The 18,165-nt window shown below is 41.3% G+C and overlaps 21 non-coding genes across 21 annotated transcripts; all 21 read left to right on the top strand.

Annotated features, from left to right (window-relative positions):
• Nucleotides 1–478: 478 nt before the first annotated feature.
• Nucleotides 479–571, top strand: TRNAI-UAU (transfer RNA isoleucine (anticodon UAU)). The gene is given in 2 exon segments: nt 479–516; nt 536–571. It is a non-coding gene; the product is annotated as a tRNA-Ile (tRNA).
• A 417-nt stretch (nt 572–988) lies between these two features.
• Nucleotides 989–1,061, top strand: TRNAR-CCU (transfer RNA arginine (anticodon CCU)). The gene has a single exon. It is a non-coding gene; the product is annotated as a tRNA-Arg (tRNA).
• Nucleotides 1,062–2,655: 1,594 nt separating this feature from the next.
• Nucleotides 2,656–2,728, top strand: TRNAR-CCU (transfer RNA arginine (anticodon CCU)). The gene has a single exon. It is a non-coding gene; the product is annotated as a tRNA-Arg (tRNA).
• A 1,084-nt stretch (nt 2,729–3,812) lies between these two features.
• TRNAI-UAU (transfer RNA isoleucine (anticodon UAU)) lies at nt 3,813–3,905 on the top strand. The gene is given in 2 exon segments: nt 3,813–3,850; nt 3,870–3,905. It is a non-coding gene; the product is annotated as a tRNA-Ile (tRNA).
• A 417-nt stretch (nt 3,906–4,322) lies between these two features.
• On the top strand, nt 4,323–4,395 carry TRNAR-CCU (transfer RNA arginine (anticodon CCU)). Its single transcript has one exon. It is a non-coding gene; the product is annotated as a tRNA-Arg (tRNA).
• A 1,082-nt stretch (nt 4,396–5,477) lies between these two features.
• Nucleotides 5,478–5,570, top strand: TRNAI-UAU (transfer RNA isoleucine (anticodon UAU)). The gene is given in 2 exon segments: nt 5,478–5,515; nt 5,535–5,570. It is a non-coding gene; the product is annotated as a tRNA-Ile (tRNA).
• A 417-nt stretch (nt 5,571–5,987) lies between these two features.
• On the top strand, nt 5,988–6,060 carry TRNAR-CCU (transfer RNA arginine (anticodon CCU)). The gene has a single exon. It is a non-coding gene; the product is annotated as a tRNA-Arg (tRNA).
• Nucleotides 6,061–7,144: 1,084 nt separating this feature from the next.
• On the top strand, nt 7,145–7,237 carry TRNAI-UAU (transfer RNA isoleucine (anticodon UAU)). Its single transcript is given in 2 exon segments — nt 7,145–7,182; nt 7,202–7,237. It is a non-coding gene; the product is annotated as a tRNA-Ile (tRNA).
• A 417-nt stretch (nt 7,238–7,654) lies between these two features.
• TRNAR-CCU (transfer RNA arginine (anticodon CCU)) lies at nt 7,655–7,727 on the top strand. The gene has a single exon. It is a non-coding gene; the product is annotated as a tRNA-Arg (tRNA).
• Nucleotides 7,728–8,811: 1,084 nt separating this feature from the next.
• Nucleotides 8,812–8,904, top strand: TRNAI-UAU (transfer RNA isoleucine (anticodon UAU)). Its single transcript is given in 2 exon segments — nt 8,812–8,849; nt 8,869–8,904. It is a non-coding gene; the product is annotated as a tRNA-Ile (tRNA).
• A 417-nt stretch (nt 8,905–9,321) lies between these two features.
• On the top strand, nt 9,322–9,394 carry TRNAR-CCU (transfer RNA arginine (anticodon CCU)). Its single transcript has one exon. It is a non-coding gene; the product is annotated as a tRNA-Arg (tRNA).
• Nucleotides 9,395–10,478: 1,084 nt separating this feature from the next.
• On the top strand, nt 10,479–10,571 carry TRNAI-UAU (transfer RNA isoleucine (anticodon UAU)). Its single transcript is given in 2 exon segments — nt 10,479–10,516; nt 10,536–10,571. It is a non-coding gene; the product is annotated as a tRNA-Ile (tRNA).
• A 417-nt stretch (nt 10,572–10,988) lies between these two features.
• TRNAR-CCU (transfer RNA arginine (anticodon CCU)) lies at nt 10,989–11,061 on the top strand. Its single transcript has one exon. It is a non-coding gene; the product is annotated as a tRNA-Arg (tRNA).
• A 1,083-nt stretch (nt 11,062–12,144) lies between these two features.
• Nucleotides 12,145–12,237, top strand: TRNAI-UAU (transfer RNA isoleucine (anticodon UAU)). The gene is given in 2 exon segments: nt 12,145–12,182; nt 12,202–12,237. It is a non-coding gene; the product is annotated as a tRNA-Ile (tRNA).
• Nucleotides 12,238–12,654: 417 nt separating this feature from the next.
• On the top strand, nt 12,655–12,727 carry TRNAR-CCU (transfer RNA arginine (anticodon CCU)). The gene has a single exon. It is a non-coding gene; the product is annotated as a tRNA-Arg (tRNA).
• Nucleotides 12,728–13,811: 1,084 nt separating this feature from the next.
• On the top strand, nt 13,812–13,904 carry TRNAI-UAU (transfer RNA isoleucine (anticodon UAU)). Its single transcript is given in 2 exon segments — nt 13,812–13,849; nt 13,869–13,904. It is a non-coding gene; the product is annotated as a tRNA-Ile (tRNA).
• A 417-nt stretch (nt 13,905–14,321) lies between these two features.
• Nucleotides 14,322–14,394, top strand: TRNAR-CCU (transfer RNA arginine (anticodon CCU)). Its single transcript has one exon. It is a non-coding gene; the product is annotated as a tRNA-Arg (tRNA).
• A 1,084-nt stretch (nt 14,395–15,478) lies between these two features.
• On the top strand, nt 15,479–15,571 carry TRNAI-UAU (transfer RNA isoleucine (anticodon UAU)). The gene is given in 2 exon segments: nt 15,479–15,516; nt 15,536–15,571. It is a non-coding gene; the product is annotated as a tRNA-Ile (tRNA).
• A 417-nt stretch (nt 15,572–15,988) lies between these two features.
• On the top strand, nt 15,989–16,061 carry TRNAR-CCU (transfer RNA arginine (anticodon CCU)). The gene has a single exon. It is a non-coding gene; the product is annotated as a tRNA-Arg (tRNA).
• Nucleotides 16,062–17,144: 1,083 nt separating this feature from the next.
• On the top strand, nt 17,145–17,237 carry TRNAI-UAU (transfer RNA isoleucine (anticodon UAU)). Its single transcript is given in 2 exon segments — nt 17,145–17,182; nt 17,202–17,237. It is a non-coding gene; the product is annotated as a tRNA-Ile (tRNA).
• A 417-nt stretch (nt 17,238–17,654) lies between these two features.
• TRNAR-CCU (transfer RNA arginine (anticodon CCU)) lies at nt 17,655–17,727 on the top strand. The gene has a single exon. It is a non-coding gene; the product is annotated as a tRNA-Arg (tRNA).
• Nucleotides 17,728–18,165: the final 438 nt, after the last annotated feature.

The raw sequence follows: 18,165 nt of genomic DNA, 5'->3' as shown, positions 1-18,165 counted from the left end.
ACGTGGATCGGCAGATTTTCTGAAAAATAGAGCATCAAAATGCTCAACACAGTTGCTGGATAGTGGCATTTCAAATGTATTAACAACTCTTGTGTTTTATCTGGGTTTACCCACAAACGGACCTTGATCCAAAGGTACTTGGTATTACCTGCCACTTCTTGCTTTACAGTGGATATTTAGTAACTTTTCAAACATGCATGAATATATCCCTAACACGTCACGATAGCAGTTGCAATATCATTTTTTCTTTCAAAAAAGTTCTACTTTTATTTTTTAAATACTGTCCTTGAGCTCCAGTCAAGTGGATTTGGCGGTGTTTTTTTTTTTTCTAGGAGTACTTATATGCTACCATTTCTTGCTATGAGAGAAAAAATATTCTCTTTTGTCTGGGATAAGCACGATTTTAGGTTTCGGATCACTTGAAGGCCTATTTGAAACCAAGGAGACATGGGTGATGGATTTCCGTGATGGCTTCTGTGCTCCAGTGGCGCAATCGGTCAGCGCGCGGTACTTATATGGCAGTATCTGTTGAGCAATGCCGAGGTTGTGAGTTCGAGCCTCACCTGGAGCATGCAGTTTCTTGCTTTTTGCCTTTATTCATGGAAAATGTAATCTGCACTTGCACCCTATGGCCTGAGAACTTTACAACAGGGCAATAAGCGCCCAAAGAAACTCAAGGTTCTTTCCTCAAGGGTGCTTGAATGAGCTGTCTTTCTGTTACACTGACCACATTCTTTAAATTGTGGACCAGAACAGATAAAGAAAATGTGCGCCTTCTACTTGATGAAAAGAGGTGTGGAGAGCTGCGACATGGCTTTTCTCTTTCAGAAAACTCATTCTTCTGACTTTGTAGCTCAAACCGCTTGCAATTCTGTAGCAAGTTTACAAGGGAAAATAAAAACAAAGATTTTGCCACCCTTACCTTGTAAAGTAAGAGAACGGATGCCTTCTGAAAGAAAAAAAAAGTCTTTGCTGTCATTTAGCGAAAGCCCCAGTGGCCTAATGGATAAGGCACTGGCCTCCTAAGCCAGGGATTGTGGGTTTGAGTCCCATCTGGGGTGTTTGAGATCTTGCTTGACTCTTTCAAGTCACATCTAAAGCAAGGCTTTAGAATAAAACCTTTAGGACTTCCCTTTCCTGTTGCCTTAATTAATATGTGTGCCTTCTCCTAGTAGAACTCAAATTAGTTCAGCAGCATGCTATCAACTGAATGGAAACTTCTGCAAGATGGCTACAAGTCCTCTTGTCCAAAACCAAATCTCCTGCAATGTTTCTGCCAAACAATATGTTCAACTCCCCACAAAGGAAATGCTGCTTTTATTAGGAAAGAGCTTTGCATTTTCTCCGACATTCTCCAGACATCCCATTGTGGCATGCAAATCCGGTGGCCTAAAATCTTCAAGCAAAAAAGCCACCCTGACAAGTATCGTTGGTCAGCTTAATTTGCAGGAAGCCATTTTATGTCCTTGTTGTGCCAGTTTCAGAAATGTTTTTCCTGATGTATCAACATGTATACGAATAGCAATCAGAATCGCTCCTTAGAGGTGTGCTTCCTTTGCTTCATATGACATGGTGTTGTTGCATTTGTTGAGATTCACACTGATAGCCACTGCTTTGGGACACATTCAGAAGTCTTCTTGCCGCAAGCAGTCAGAAATAGAATCTGACGTGGATCGGCAGATTTTCTGAAAAATAGAGCATCGAAATGCTCAACACAGTTGCTGGATAGTGGCATTTCAAATGTATTAACAACTCTTGTGTTTTATCTGGGTTTATCCACAAACGGACCTTGATCCAAAGGTACTTGGTATTACCTGCCACTTCTTGCTTTACAGTGGATATTTAGTAACTTTTCAAACATGCATGAATATATCCCTAACACGTCACGATAGCAGTTGCAATATCATTTTTTCTTTCAAAAAAGTTCTACTTTTATTTTTTAAATACTGTCCTTGAGCTCCAGTCAAGTGGATTTGGCGGTGTTTTTTTTTTTTCTAGGAGTTCTTATATGCTACCATTTCTTGCTATGAGAGAAAAAAATATTCTCTTTTGTCTGGGATAAGCACGATTTTAGGTTTCGGATCACTTGAAGGCCTATTTGAAACCAAGGAGACATGGGTGATGGATTTCCCTGATGGCTTCTGTGCTCCAGTGGTGCAATCGGTCAGCGCGCGGTACTTATATGGCAGTATCTGTTGAGCAATGCCGAGGTTGTGAGTTCGAGCCTCACCTGGAGCATGCAGTTTCTTGCTTTTTGCCTTTATTCATGGAAAATGTAATCTGCACTTGCACCCTATGGCCTGAGAACTTTACAACAGGGCAATAAGCGCCCAAAGAAACTCAAGGTTCTTTCCTCAAGGGTGCTTGAATGAGCTGTCTTTCTGTTACACTGACCACATTCTTTAAAATGTGGACCAGAACAGATAAAGAAAATGTGCGCCTTCTACTTGATGAAAAGAGGTGTGGAGAGCTGCGACATGGCTTTTCTCTTTCAGAAAACTCATTCTTCTGACTTTGTAGCTCAAACCGCTTGCAATTCTGTAGCAAGTTTACAAGGGAAAATAAAAACAAAGATTTTGCCACCCTTACCTTGTAAAGTAAGAGAACGGATGCCTTCTGAAAGAAAAAAAAAGTCTTTGCTGTCATTTAGCGAAAGCCCCAGTGGCCTAATGGATAAGGCACTGGCCTCCTAAGCCAGGGATTGTGGGTTCGAGTCCCATCTGGGGTGTTTGAGATCTTGCTTGACTCTTTCAAGTCACATCTAAAGCAAGGCTTTAGAATAAAACCTTTAGGACTTCCCTTTCCTGTTGCCTTAATTAATATGCATGCCTTCTCCTAGTAGAACTCAGATTAGTTCAGCAGCATGCTATCAACTGAATGGAAACTTCTGCAAGATGGCTACAAGTCCTCTTGTCCAAAACCAAATCTCCTGCAATGTTTCTGCCAAACAATATGTTCAACTCCCCACAAAGGAAACGCTGCTTTTATTAGGAAAGAGCTTTGCATTTTCTCCGACATTCTCCAGACATCCCATTGTGGCATGCAAATCCGGTGGCCTACAATCTTCAAGCAAAAAAGCCACCCTGACAAGTATCGTTGGTCAGCTTAATTTGCAGGAAGGCATTTTATGTCCTTGTTGTGCCAGTTTCAGAAATGTTTTTCCTGATGTATCAACATGTATACGAATAGCAATCAGAATCGCTCCTTAGAGGTGTGCTTCCTTTGCTTCATATGACATGGTGTTGTTGCATTTGTTGAGATTCACACTGATAGCCACTGCTTTGGGACACATTCAGAAGTCTTCTTGCCGCAAGCAGTCAGAAATAGAATCTGACGTGGATCGGCAGATTTTCTGAAAAATAGAGCATCGAAATGCTCAACACAGTTGCTGGATAGTGGCATTTCAAATGTATTAACAACTCTTGTGTTTTATCTGGGTTTACCCACAAACGGACCTTGATCCAAAGGTACTTGGTATTACCTGCCACTTCTTGCTTTACAGTGGATATTTAGTAACTTTTCAAACATGCATGAATATATCCCTAACACGTCACGATAGCAGTTGCAATATCATTTTTTCTTTCAAAAAAGTTCTACTTTTATTTTTTAAATACTGTCCTTGAGCTCCAGTCAAGTGGATTTGGCGGTGTTTTTTTTTTTTCTAGGAGTACTTATATGCTACCATTTCTTGCTATGAGAGAAAAAAATATTCTCTTTTGTCTGGGATAAGCACGATTTTAGGTTTCGGATCACTTGAAGGCCTATTTGAAACCAAGGAGACATGGGTGATGGATTTCCTTGATGGCTTCTGTGCTCCAGTGGCGCAATCGGTCAGCGCGCGGTACTTATATGGCAGTATCTGTTGAGCAATGCCGAGGTTGTGAGTTCGAGCCTCACCTGGAGCATGCAGTTTCTTGCTTTTTGCCTTTATTCATGGAAAATGTAATCTGCACTTGCACCCTATGGCCTGAGAACTTTACAACAGGGCAATAAGCGCCCAAAGAAACTCAAGGTTCTTTCCTCAAGGGTGCTTGAATGAGCTGTCTTTCTGTTACACTGACCACATTCTTTAAATTGTGGACCAGAACAGATAAAGAAAATGTGCGCCTTCTACTTGATGAAAAGAGGTGTGGAGAGCTGCGACATGGCTTTTCTCTTTCAGAAAACTCATTCTTCTGACTTTGTAGCTCAAACCGCTTGCAATTCTGTAGCAAGTTTACAAGGGAAAATAAAAACAAAGATTTTGCCACCCTTACCTTGTAAAGTAAGAGAACGGATGCCTTCTGAAAGAAAAAAAAAGTCTTTGCTGTCATCTAGCGAAAGCCCCAGTGGCCTAATGGATAAGGCACTGGCCTCCTAAGCCAGGGATTGTGGGTTCGAGTCCCATCTCGGGTGTTTGAGATCTTGCTTGACTCTTTCAAGTCACATCTAAAGCAAGGCTTTAGAATAAAACCTTTAGGACTTCCCTTTCCTGTTGCCTTAATTAATATGCGTGCCTTCTCCTAGTAGAACTCAGATTAGTTCAGCAGCATGCTATCAACTGAATGGAAACTTCTGCAAGATGGCTACAAGTCCTCTTGTCCAAAACCAAATCTCCTGCAATGTTTCTGCCAAACAATATGTTCAACTCCCCACAAAGGAAACGCTGCTTTTATTAGGAAAGAGCTTTGCATTTTCTCCGACATTCTCCAGACATCCCATTGTGGCATGCAAATCCGGTGGCCTAAAATCTTCAAGCAAAAAAGCCACCCTGACAAGTATCGTTGGTAAGCTTAATTTGCAGGAAGGCATTTTATGTCCTTTTTGTGCCAGTTTCAGAAATGTTTTTCCTGATGTATCAACATGTATACGAATAGCAATCAGAATCGCTCCTTAGAGGTGTGCTTCCTTTGCTTCATATGACATGGTGTTGTTGCATTTGTTGAGATTCACACTGATAGCCACTGCTTTGGGACACATTCAGAAGTCTTCTTGCCGCAAGCAGTCAGAAATAGAATCTGACGTGGATCGGCAGATTTTCTGAAAAATAGAGCATCAAAATGCTCAACACAGTTGCTGGATAGTGGCATTTCAAATGTATTAACAACTCTTGTGTTTTATCTGGGTTTACCCACAAACGGACCTTGATCCAAAGGTACTTGGTATTACCTGCCACTTCTTGCTTTACAGTGGATATTTAGTAACTTTTCAAACATGCATGAATATATCCCTAACACGTCACGATAGCAGTTGCAATATCATTTTTTCTTTCAAAAAGTTCTACTTTTATTTTTTAAATACTGTCCTTGAGCTCCAGTCAAGTGGATTTGGCGGTGTTTTTTTTTTTTCTAGGAGTACTTATATGCTACCATTTCTTGCTATGAGAGAAAAAATATTCTCTTTTGTCTGGGATAAGCACGATTTTAGGTTTCGGATCACTTGAAGGCCTATTTGAAACCAAGGAGACATGGGTGATGGATTTCCGTGATGGCTTCTGTGCTCCAGTGGCGCAATCGGTCAGCGCGCGGTACTTATATGGCAGTATCTGTTGAGCAATGCCGAGGTTGTGAGTTCGAGCCTCACCTGGAGCATGCAGTTTCTTGCTTTTTGCCTTTATTCATGGAAAATGTAATCTGCACTTGCACCCTATGGCCTGAGAACTTTACAACAGGGCAATAAGCGCCCAAAGAAACTCAAGGTTCTTTCCTCAAGGGTGCTTGAATGAGCTGTCTTTCTGTTACACTGACCACATTCTTTAAATTGTGGACCAGAACAGATAAAGAAAATGTGCGCCTTCTACTTGATGAAAAGAGGTGTGGAGAGCTGCGACATGGCTTTTCTCTTTCAGAAAACTCATTCTTCTGACTTTGTAGCTCAAACCGCTTGCAATTCTGTAGCAAGTTTACAAGGGAAAATAAAAACAAAGATTTTGCCACCCTTACCTTGTAAAGTAAGAGAACGGATGCCTTCTGAAAGAAAAAAAAAGTCTTTGCTGTCATTTAGCGAAAGCCCCAGTGGCCTAATGGATAAGGCACTGGCCTCCTAAGCCAGGGATTGTGGGTTCGAGTCCCATCTGGGGTGTTTGAGATCTTGCTTGACTCTTTCAAGTCACATCTAAAGCAAGGCTTTAGAATAAAACCTTTAGGACTTCCCTTTCCTGTTGCCTTAATTAATATGTGTGCCTTCTCCTAGTAGAACTCAAATTAGTTCAGCAGCATGCTATCAACTGAATGGAAACTTCTGCAAGATGGCTACAAGTCCTCTTGTCCAAAACCAAATCTCCTGCAATGTTTCTGCCAAACAATATGTTCAACTCCCCACAAAGGAAATGCTGCTTTTATTAGGAAAGAGCTTTGCATTTTCTCCGACATTCTCCAGACATCCCATTGTGGCATGCAAATCCGGTGGCCTAAAATCTTCAAGCAAAAAAGCCACCCTGACAAGTATCGTTGGTCAGCTTAATTTGCAGGAAGCCATTTTATGTCCTTGTTGTGCCAGTTTCAGAAATGTTTTTCCTGATGTATCAACATGTATACGAATAGCAATCAGAATCGCTCCTTAGAGGTGTGCTTCCTTTGCTTCATATGACATGGTGTTGTTGCATTTGTTGAGATTCACACTGATAGCCACTGCTTTGGGACACATTCAGAAGTCTTCTTGCCGCAAGCAGTCAGAAATAGAATCTGACGTGGATCGGCAGATTTTCTGAAAAATAGAGCATCGAAATGCTCAACACAGTTGCTGGATAGTGGCATTTCAAATGTATTAACAACTCTTGTGTTTTATCTGGGTTTATCCACAAACGGACCTTGATCCAAAGGTACTTGGTATTACCTGCCACTTCTTGCTTTACAGTGGATATTTAGTAACTTTTCAAACATGCATGAATATATCCCTAACACGTCACGATAGCAGTTGCAATATCATTTTTTCTTTCAAAAAAGTTCTACTTTTATTTTTTAAATACTGTCCTTGAGCTCCAGTCAAGTGGATTTGGCGGTGTTTTTTTTTTTTCTAGGAGTACTTATATGCTACCATTTCTTGCTATGAGAGAAAAAAATATTCTCTTTTGTCTGGGATAAGCACGATTTTAGGTTTCGGATCACTTGAAGGCCTATTTGAAACCAAGGAGACATGGGTGATGGATTTCCCTGATGGCTTCTGTGCTCCAGTGGTGCAATCGGTCAGCGCGCGGTACTTATATGGCAGTATCTGTTGAGCAATGCCGAGGTTGTGAGTTCGAGCCTCACCTGGAGCATGCAGTTTCTTGCTTTTTGCCTTTATTCATGGAAAATGTAATCTGCACTTGCACCCTATGGCCTGAGAACTTTACAACAGGGCAATAAGCGCCCAAAGAAACTCAAGGTTCTTTCCTCAAGGGTGCTTGAATGAGCTGTCTTTCTGTTACACTGACCACATTCTTTAAAATGTGGACCAGAACAGATAAAGAAAATGTGCGCCTTCTACTTGATGAAAAGAGGTGTGGAGAGCTGCGACATGGCTTTTCTCTTTCAGAAAACTCATTCTTCTGACTTTGTAGCTCAAACCGCTTGCAATTCTGTAGCAAGTTTACAAGGGAAAATAAAAACAAAGATTTTGCCACCCTTACCTTGTAAAGTAAGAGAACGGATGCCTTCTGAAAGAAAAAAAAAGTCTTTGCTGTCATTTAGCGAAAGCCCCAGTGGCCTAATGGATAAGGCACTGGCCTCCTAAGCCAGGGATTGTGGGTTCGAGTCCCATCTGGGGTGTTTGAGATCTTGCTTGACTCTTTCAAGTCACATCTAAAGCAAGGCTTTAGAATAAAACCTTTAGGACTTCCCTTTCCTGTTGCCTTAATTAATATGCATGCCTTCTCCTAGTAGAACTCAGATTAGTTCAGCAGCATGCTATCAACTGAATGGAAACTTCTGCAAGATGGCTACAAGTCCTCTTGTCCAAAACCAAATCTCCTGCAATGTTTCTGCCAAACAATATGTTCAACTCCCCACAAAGGAAACGCTGCTTTTATTAGGAAAGAGCTTTGCATTTTCTCCGACATTCTCCAGACATCCCATTGTGGCATGCAAATCCGGTGGCCTACAATCTTCAAGCAAAAAAGCCACCCTGACAAGTATCGTTGGTCAGCTTAATTTGCAGGAAGGCATTTTATGTCCTTGTTGTGCCAGTTTCAGAAATGTTTTTCCTGATGTATCAACATGTATACGAATAGCAATCAGAATCGCTCCTTAGAGGTGTGCTTCCTTTGCTTCATATGACATGGTGTTGTTGCATTTGTTGAGATTCACACTGATAGCCACTGCTTTGGGACACATTCAGAAGTCTTCTTGCCGCAAGCAGTCAGAAATAGAATCTGACGTGGATCGGCAGATTTTCTGAAAAATAGAGCATCGAAATGCTCAACACAGTTGCTGGATAGTGGCATTTCAAATGTATTAACAACTCTTGTGTTTTATCTGGGTTTACCCACAAACGGACCTTGATCCAAAGGTACTTGGTATTACCTGCCACTTCTTGCTTTACAGTGGATATTTAGTAACTTTTCAAACATGCATGAATATATCCCTAACACGTCACGATAGCAGTTGCAATATCATTTTTTCTTTCAAAAAAGTTCTACTTTTATTTTTTAAATACTGTCCTTGAGCTCCAGTCAAGTGGATTTGGCGGTGTTTTTTTTTTTTCTAGGAGTACTTATATGCTACCATTTCTTGCTATGAGAGAAAAAAATATTCTCTTTTGTCTGGGATAAGCACGATTTTAGGTTTCGGATCACTTGAAGGCCTATTTGAAACCAAGGAGACATGGGTGATGGATTTCCTTGATGGCTTCTGTGCTCCAGTGGCGCAATCGGTCAGCGCGCGGTACTTATATGGCAGTATCTGTTGAGCAATGCCGAGGTTGTGAGTTCGAGCCTCACCTGGAGCATGCAGTTTCTTGCTTTTTGCCTTTATTCATGGAAAATGTAATCTGCACTTGCACCCTATGGCCTGAGAACTTTACAACAGGGCAATAAGCGCCCAAAGAAACTCAAGGTTCTTTCCTCAAGGGTGCTTGAATGAGCTGTCTTTCTGTTACACTGACCACATTCTTTAAATTGTGGACCAGAACAGATAAAGAAAATGTGCGCCTTCTACTTGATGAAAAGAGGTGTGGAGAGCTGCGACATGGCTTTTCTCTTTCAGAAAACTCATTCTTCTGACTTTGTAGCTCAAACCGCTTGCAATTCTGTAGCAAGTTTACAAGGGAAAATAAAAACAAAGATTTTGCCACCCTTACCTTGTAAAGTAAGAGAACGGATGCCTTCTGAAAGAAAAAAAAAGTCTTTGCTGTCATTTAGCGAAAGCCCCAGTGGCCTAATGGATAAGGCACTGGCCTCCTAAGCCAGGGATTGTGGGTTCGAGTCCCATCTGGGGTGTTTGAGATCTTGCTTGACTCTTTCAAGTCACATCTAAAGCAAGGCTTTAGAATAAAACCTTTAGGACTTCCCTTTCCTGTTGCCTTAATTAATATGCATGCCTTCTCCTAGTAGAACTCAGATTAGTTCAGCAGCATGCTATCAACTGAATGGAAACTTCTGCAAGATGGCTACAAGTCCTCTTGTCCAAAACCAAATCTCCTGCAATGTTTCTGCCAAACAATATGTTCAACTCCCCACAAAGGAAACGCTGCTTTTATTAGGAAAGAGCTTTGCATTTTCTCCGACATTCTCCAGACATCCCATTGTGGCATGCAAATCCGGTGGCCTACAATCTTCAAGCAAAAAAGCCACCCTGACAAGTATCGTTGGTCAGCTTAATTTGCAGGAAGGCATTTTATGTCCTTGTTGTGCCAGTTTCAGAAATGTTTTTCCTGATGTATCAACATGTATACGAATAGCAATCAGAATCGCTCCTTAGAGGTGTGCTTCCTTTGCTTCATATGACATGGTGTTGTTGCATTTGTTGAGATTCACACTGATAGCCACTGCTTTGGGACACATTCAGAAGTCTTCTTGCCGCAAGCAGTCAGAAATAGAATCTGACGTGGATCGGCAGATTTTCTGAAAAATAGAGCATCGAAATGCTCAACACAGTTGCTGGATAGTGGCATTTCAAATGTATTAACAACTCTTGTGTTTTATCTGGGTTTACCCACAAACGGACCTTGATCCAAAGGTACTTGGTATTACCTGCCACTTCTTGCTTTACAGTGGATATTTAGTAACTTTTCAAACATGCATGAATATATCCCTAACACGTCACGATAGCAGTTGCAATATCATTTTTTCTTTCAAAAAAGTTCTACTTTTATTTTTTAAATACTGTCCTTGAGCTCCAGTCAAGTGGATTTGGCGGTGTTTTTTTTTTTTCTAGGAGTACTTATATGCTACCATTTCTTGCTATGAGAGAAAAAAATATTCTCTTTTGTCTGGGATAAGCACGATTTTAGGTTTCGGATCACTTGAAGGCCTATTTGAAACCAAGGAGACATGGGTGATGGATTTCCTTGATGGCTTCTGTGCTCCAGTGGCGCAATCGGTCAGCGCGCGGTACTTATATGGCAGTATCTGTTGAGCAATGCCGAGGTTGTGAGTTCGAGCCTCACCTGGAGCATGCAGTTTCTTGCTTTTTGCCTTTATTCATGGAAAATGTAATCTGCACTTGCACCCTATGGCCTGAGAACTTTACAACAGGGCAATAAGCGCCCAAAGAAACTCAAGGTTCTTTCCTCAAGGGTGCTTGAATGAGCTGTCTTTCTGTTACACTGACCACATTCTTTAAATTGTGGACCAGAACAGATAAAGAAAATGTGCGCCTTCTACTTGATGAAAAGAGGTGTGGAGAGCTGCGACATGGCTTTTCTCTTTCAGAAAACTCATTCTTCTGACTTTGTAGCTCAAACCGCTTGCAATTCTGTAGCAAGTTTACAAGGGAAAATAAAAACAAAGATTTTGCCACCCTTACCTTGTAAAGTAAGAGAACGGATGCCTTCTGAAAGAAAAAAAAAGTCTTTGCTGTCATCTAGCGAAAGCCCCAGTGGCCTAATGGATAAGGCACTGGCCTCCTAAGCCAGGGATTGTGGGTTCGAGTCCCATCTCGGGTGTTTGAGATCTTGCTTGACTCTTTCAAGTCACATCTAAAGCAAGGCTTTAGAATAAAACCTTTAGGACTTCCCTTTCCTGTTGCCTTAATTAATATGCGTGCCTTCTCCTAGTAGAACTCAGATTAGTTCAGCAGCATGCTATCAACTGAATGGAAACTTCTGCAAGATGGCTACAAGTCCTCTTGTCCAAAACCAAATCTCCTGCAATGTTTCTGCCAAACAATATGTTCAACTCCCCACAAAGGAAACGCTGCTTTTATTAGGAAAGAGCTTTGCATTTTCTCCGACATTCTCCAGACATCCCATTGTGGCATGCAAATCCGGTGGCCTAAAATCTTCAAGCAAAAAAGCCACCCTGACAAGTATCGTTGGTAAGCTTAATTTGCAGGAAGGCATTTTATGTCCTTTTTGTGCCAGTTTCAGAAATGTTTTTCCTGATGTATCAACATGTATACGAATAGCAATCAGAATCGCTCCTTAGAGGTGTGCTTCCTTTGCTTCATATGACATGGTGTTGTTGCATTTGTTGAGATTCACACTGATAGCCACTGCTTTGGGACACATTCAGAAGTCTTCTTGCCGCAAGCAGTCAGAAATAGAATCTGACGTGGATCGGCAGATTTTCTGAAAAATAGAGCATCAAAATGCTCAACACAGTTGCTGGATAGTGGCATTTCAAATGTATTAACAACTCTTGTGTTTTATCTGGGTTTACCCACAAACGGACCTTGATCCAAAGGTACTTGGTATTACCTGCCACTTCTTGCTTTACAGTGGATATTTAGTAACTTTTCAAACATGCATGAATATATCCCTAACACGTCACGATAGCAGTTGCAATATCATTTTTTCTTTCAAAAAAGTTCTACTTTTATTTTTTAAATACTGTCCTTGAGCTCCAGTCAAGTGGATTTGGCGGTGTTTTTTTTTTTTCTAGGAGTACTTATATGCTACCATTTCTTGCTATGAGAGAAAAAATATTCTCTTTTGTCTGGGATAAGCACGATTTTAGGTTTCGGATCACTTGAAGGCCTATTTGAAACCAAGGAGACATGGGTGATGGATTTCCGTGATGGCTTCTGTGCTCCAGTGGCGCAATCGGTCAGCGCGCGGTACTTATATGGCAGTATCTGTTGAGCAATGCCGAGGTTGTGAGTTCGAGCCTCACCTGGAGCATGCAGTTTCTTGCTTTTTGCCTTTATTCATGGAAAATGTAATCTGCACTTGCACCCTATGGCCTGAGAACTTTACAACAGGGCAATAAGCACCCAAAGAAACTCAAGGTTCTTTCCTCAAGGGTGCTTGAATGAGCTGTCTTTCTGTTACACTGACCACATTCTTTAAATTGTGGACCAGAACAGATAAAGAAAATGTGCGCCTTCTACTTGATGAAAAGAGGTGTGGAGAGCTGCGACATGGCTTTTCTCTTTCAGAAAACTCATTCTTCTGACTTTGTAGCTCAAACCGCTTGCAATTCTGTAGCAAGTTTACAAGGGAAAATAAAAACAAAGATTTTGCCACCCTTACCTTGTAAAGTAAGAGAACGGATGCCTTCTGAAAGAAAAAAAAAGTCTTTGCTGTCATCTAGCGAAAGCCCCAGTGGCCTAATGGATAAGGCACTGGCCTCCTAAGCCAGGGATTGTGGGTTCGAGTCCCATCTGGGGTGTTTGAGATCTTGCTTGACTCTTTCAAGTCACATCTAAAGCAAGGCTTTAGAATAAAACCTTTAGGACTTCCCTTTCCTGTTGCCTTAATTAATATGCATGCCTTCTCCTAGTAGAACTCAGATTAGTTCAGCAGCATGCTATCAACTGAATGGAAACTTCTGCAAGATGGCTACAAGTCCTCTTGTCCAAAACCAAATCTCCTGCAATGTTTCTGCCAAACAATATGTTCAACTCCCCACAAAGGAAACGCTGCTTTTATTAGGAAAGAGCTTTGCATTTTCTCCGACATTCTCCAGACATCCCATTGTGGCATGCAAATCCGGTGGCCTACAATCTTCAAGCAAAAAAGCCACCCTGACAAGTATCGTTGGTCAGCTTAATTTGCAGGAAGGCATTTTATGTCCTTGTTGTGCCAGTTTCAGAAATGTTTTTCCTGATGTATCAACATGTATACGAATAGCAATCAGAATCGCTCCTTAGAGGTGTGCTTCCTTTGCTTCATATGACATGGTGTTGTTGCATTTGTTGAGATTCACACTGATAGCCACTGCTTTGGGACACATTCAGAAGTCTTCTTGCCGCAAGCAGTCAGAAATAGAATCTGACGTGGATCGGCAGATTTTCTGAAAAATAGAGCATCGAAATGCTCAACACAGTTGCTGGATAGTGGCATTTCAAATGTATTAACAACTCTTGTGTTTTATCTGGGTTTACCCACAAACGGACCTTGATCCAAAGGTACTTGGTATTACCTGCCACTTCTTGCTTTACAGTGGATATTTAGTAACTTTTCAAACATGCATGAATATATCCCTAACACGTCACGATAGCAGTTGCAATATCATTTTTTCTTTCAAAAAAGTTCTACTTTTATTTTTTAAATACTGTCCTTGAGCTCCAGTCAAGTGGATTTGGCGGTGTTTTTTTTTTTTCTAGGAGTACTTATATGCTACCATTTCTTGCTATGAGAGAAAAAAATATTCTCTTTTGTCTGGGATAAGCACGATTTTAGGTTTCGGATCACTTGAAGGCCTATTTGAAACCAAGGAGACATGGGTGATGGATTTCCTTGATGGCTTCTGTGCTCCAGTGGCGCAATCGGTCAGCGCGCGGTACTTATATGGCAGTATCTGTTGAGCAATGCCGAGGTTGTGAGTTCGAGCCTCACCTGGAGCATGCAGTTTCTTGCTTTTTGCCTTTATTCATGGAAAATGTAATCTGCACTTGCACCCTATGGCCTGAGAACTTTACAACAGGGCAATAAGCGCCCAAAGAAACTCAAGGTTCTTTCCTCAAGGGTGCTTGAATGAGCTGTCTTTCTGTTACACTGACCACATTCTTTAAATTGTGGACCAGAACAGATAAAGAAAATGTGCGCCTTCTACTTGATGAAAAGAGGTGTGGAGAGCTGCGACATGGCTTTTCTCTTTCAGAAAACTCATTCTTCTGACTTTGTAGCTCAAACCGCTTGCAATTCTGTAGCAAGTTTACAAGGGAAAATAAAAACAAAGATTTTGCCACCCTTACCTTGTAAAGTAAGAGAACGGATGCCTTCTGAAAGAAAAAAAAAGTCTTTGCTGTCATTTAGCGAAAGCCCCAGTGGCCTAATGGATAAGGCACTGGCCTCCTAAGCCAGGGATTGTGGGTTCGAGTCCCATCTGGGGTGTTTGAGATCTTGCTTGACTCTTTCAAGTCACATCTAAAGCAAGGCTTTAGAATAAAACCTTTAGGACTTCCCTTTCCTGTTGCCTTAATTAATATGCGTGCCTTCTCCTAGTAGAACTCAGATTAGTTCAGCAGCATGCTATCAACTGAATGGAAACTTCTGCAAGATGGCTACAAGTCCTCTTGTCCAAAACCAAATCTCCTGCAATGTTTCTGCCAAACAATATGTTCAACTCCCCACAAAGGAAACGCTGCTTTTATTAGGAAAGAGCTTTGCATTTTCTCCGACATTCTCCAGACATCCCATTGTGGCATGCAAATCCGGTGGCCTACAATCTTCAAGCAAAAAAGCCACCCTGACAAGTATCGTTGGTCAGCTTAATTTGCAGGAAGGCATTTTATGTCCTTGTTGTGCCAGTTTCAGAAATGTTTTTCCTGATGTATCAACATGTATACGAATAGCAATCAGAATCGCTCCTTAGAGGTGTGCTTCCTTTGCTTCATATGACATGGTGTTGTTGCATTTGTTGAGATTCACACTGATAGCCACTGCTTTGGGACACATTCAGAAGTCTTCTTGCCGCAAGCAGTCAGAAATAGAATCTGACGTGGATCGGCAGATTTTCTGAAAAATAGAGCATCGAAATGCTCAACACAGTTGCTGGATAGTGGCATTTCAAATGTATTAACAACTCTTGTGTTTTATCTGGGTTTACCCACAAACGGACCTTGATCCAAAGGTACTTGGTATTACCTGCCACTTCTTGCTTTACAGTGGATATTTAGTAACTTTTCAAACATGCATGAATATATCCCTAACACGTCACGATAGCAGTTGCAATATCATTTTTTCTTTCAAAAAAGTTCTACTTTTATTTTTTAAATACTGTCCTTGAGCTCCAGTCAAGTGGATTTGGCGGTGTTTTTTTTTTTTCTAGGAGTACTTATATGCTACCATTTCTTGCTATGAGAGAAAAAAATATTCTCTTTTGTCTGGGATAAGCACGATTTTAGGTTTCGGATCACTTGAAGGCCTATTTGAAACCAAGGAGACATGGGTGATGGATTTCCTTGATGGCTTCTGTGCTCCAGTGGCGCAATCGGTCAGCGCGCGGTACTTATATGGCAGTATCTGTTGAGCAATGCCGAGGTTGTGAGTTCGAGCCTCACCTGGAGCATGCAGTTTCTTGCTTTTTGCCTTTATTCATGGAAAATGTAATCTGCACTTGCACCCTATGGCCTGAGAACTTTACAACAGGGCAATAAGCGCCCAAAGAAACTCAAGGTTCTTTCCTCAAGGGTGCTTGAATGAGCTGTCTTTCTGTTACACTGACCACATTCTTTAAATTGTGGACCAGAACAGATAAAGAAAATGTGCGCCTTCTACTTGATGAAAAGAGGTGTGGAGAGCTGCGACATGGCTTTTCTCTTTCAGAAAACTCATTCTTCTGACTTTGTAGCTCAAACCGCTTGCAATTCTGTAGCAAGTTTACAAGGGAAAATAAAAACAAAGATTTTGCCACCCTTACCTTGTAAAGTAAGAGAACGGATGCCTTCTGAAAGAAAAAAAAAGTCTTTGCTGTCATCTAGCGAAAGCCCCAGTGGCCTAATGGATAAGGCACTGGCCTCCTAAGCCAGGGATTGTGGGTTCGAGTCCCATCTCGGGTGTTTGAGATCTTGCTTGACTCTTTCAAGTCACATCTAAAGCAAGGCTTTAGAATAAAACCTTTAGGACTTCCCTTTCCTGTTGCCTTAATTAATATGCGTGCCTTCTCCTAGTAGAACTCAGATTAGTTCAGCAGCATGCTATCAACTGAATGGAAACTTCTGCAAGATGGCTACAAGTCCTCTTGTCCAAAACCAAATCTCCTGCAATGTTTCTGCCAAACAATATGTTCAACTCCCCACAAAGGAAACGCTGCTTTTATTAGGAAAGAGCTTTGCATTTTCTCCGACATTCTCCAGACATCCCATTGTGGCATGCAAATCCGGTGGCCTAAAATCTTCAAGCAAAAAAGCCACCCTGACAAGTATCGTTGGTAAGCTTAATTTGCAGGAAGGCATTTTATGTCCTTTTTGTGCCAGTTTCAGAAATGTTTTTCCTGATGTATCAACATGTATACGAATAGCAATCAGAATCGCTCCTTAGAGGTGTGCTTCCTTTGCTTCATATGACATGGTGTTGTTGCATTTGTTGAGATTCACACTGATAGCCACTGCTTTGGGACACATTCAGAAGTCTTCTTGCCGCAAGCAGTCAGAAATAGAATCTGACGTGGATCGGCAGATTTTCTGAAAAATAGAGCATCAAAATGCTCAACACAGTTGCTGGATAGTGGCATTTCAAATGTATTAACAACTCTTGTGTTTTATCTGGGTTTACCCACAAACGGACCTTGATCCAAAGGTACTTGGTATTACCTGCCACTTCTTGCTTTACAGTGGATATTTAGTAACTTTTCAAACATGCATGAATATATCCCTAACACGTCACGATAGCAGTTGCAATATCATTTTTTCTTTCAAAAAAGTTCTACTTTTATTTTTTAAATACTGTCCTTGAGCTCCAGTCAAGTGGATTTGGCGGTGTTTTTTTTTTTTCTAGGAGTACTTATATGCTACCATTTCTTGCTATGAGAGAAAAAATATTCTCTTTTGTCTGGGATAAGCACGATTTTAGGTTTCGGATCACTTGAAGGCCTATTTGAAACCAAGGAGACATGGGTGATGGATTTCCGTGATGGCTTCTGTGCTCCAGTGGCGCAATCGGTCAGCGCGCGGTACTTATATGGCAGTATCTGTTGAGCAATGCCGAGGTTGTGAGTTCGAGCCTCACCTGGAGCATGCAGTTTCTTGCTTTTTGCCTTTATTCATGGAAAATGTAATCTGCACTTGCACCCTATGGCCTGAGAACTTTACAACAGGGCAATAAGCACCCAAAGAAACTCAAGGTTCTTTCCTCAAGGGTGCTTGAATGAGCTGTCTTTCTGTTACACTGACCACATTCTTTAAATTGTGGACCAGAACAGATAAAGAAAATGTGCGCCTTCTACTTGATGAAAAGAGGTGTGGAGAGCTGCGACATGGCTTTTCTCTTTCAGAAAACTCATTCTTCTGACTTTGTAGCTCAAACCGCTTGCAATTCTGTAGCAAGTTTACAAGGGAAAATAAAAACAAAGATTTTGCCACCCTTACCTTGTAAAGTAAGAGAACGGATGCCTTCTGAAAGAAAAAAAAAGTCTTTGCTGTCATTTAGCGAAAGCCCCAGTGGCCTAATGGATAAGGCACTGGCCTCCTAAGCCAGGGATTGTGGGTTCGAGTCCCATCTGGGGTGTTTGAGATCTTGCTTGACTCTTTCAAGTCACATCTAAAGCAAGGCTTTAGAATAAAACCTTTAGGACTTCCCTTTCCTGTTGCCTTAATTAATATGTGTGCCTTCTCCTAGTAGAACTCAAATTAGTTCAGCAGCATGCTATCAACTGAATGGAAACTTCTGCAAGATGGCTACAAGTCCTCTTGTCCAAAACCAAATCTCCTGCAATGTTTCTGCCAAACAATATGTTCAACTCCCCACAAAGGAAATGCTGCTTTTATTAGGAAAGAGCTTTGCATTTTCTCCGACATTCTCCAGACATCCCATTGTGGCATGCAAATCCGGTGGCCTAAAATCTTCAAGCAAAAAAGCCACCCTGACAAGTATCGTTGGTCAGCTTAATTTGCAGGAAGCCATTTTATGTCCTTGTTGTGCCAGTTTCAGAAATGTTTTTCCTGA

The sequence above is a fragment of the Lithobates pipiens genome, unplaced genomic scaffold, assembly GCF_037356315.1.
Source record: "Lithobates pipiens isolate NorthernLeopardFrog02 unplaced genomic scaffold, aLitPip1_a1.2 Scaffold_8, whole genome shotgun sequence".
NCBI lineage: Eukaryota > Metazoa > Chordata > Amphibia > Anura > Ranidae > Lithobates > Lithobates pipiens.
This window is presented reverse-complemented; position numbering and strand designations above follow the sequence as displayed.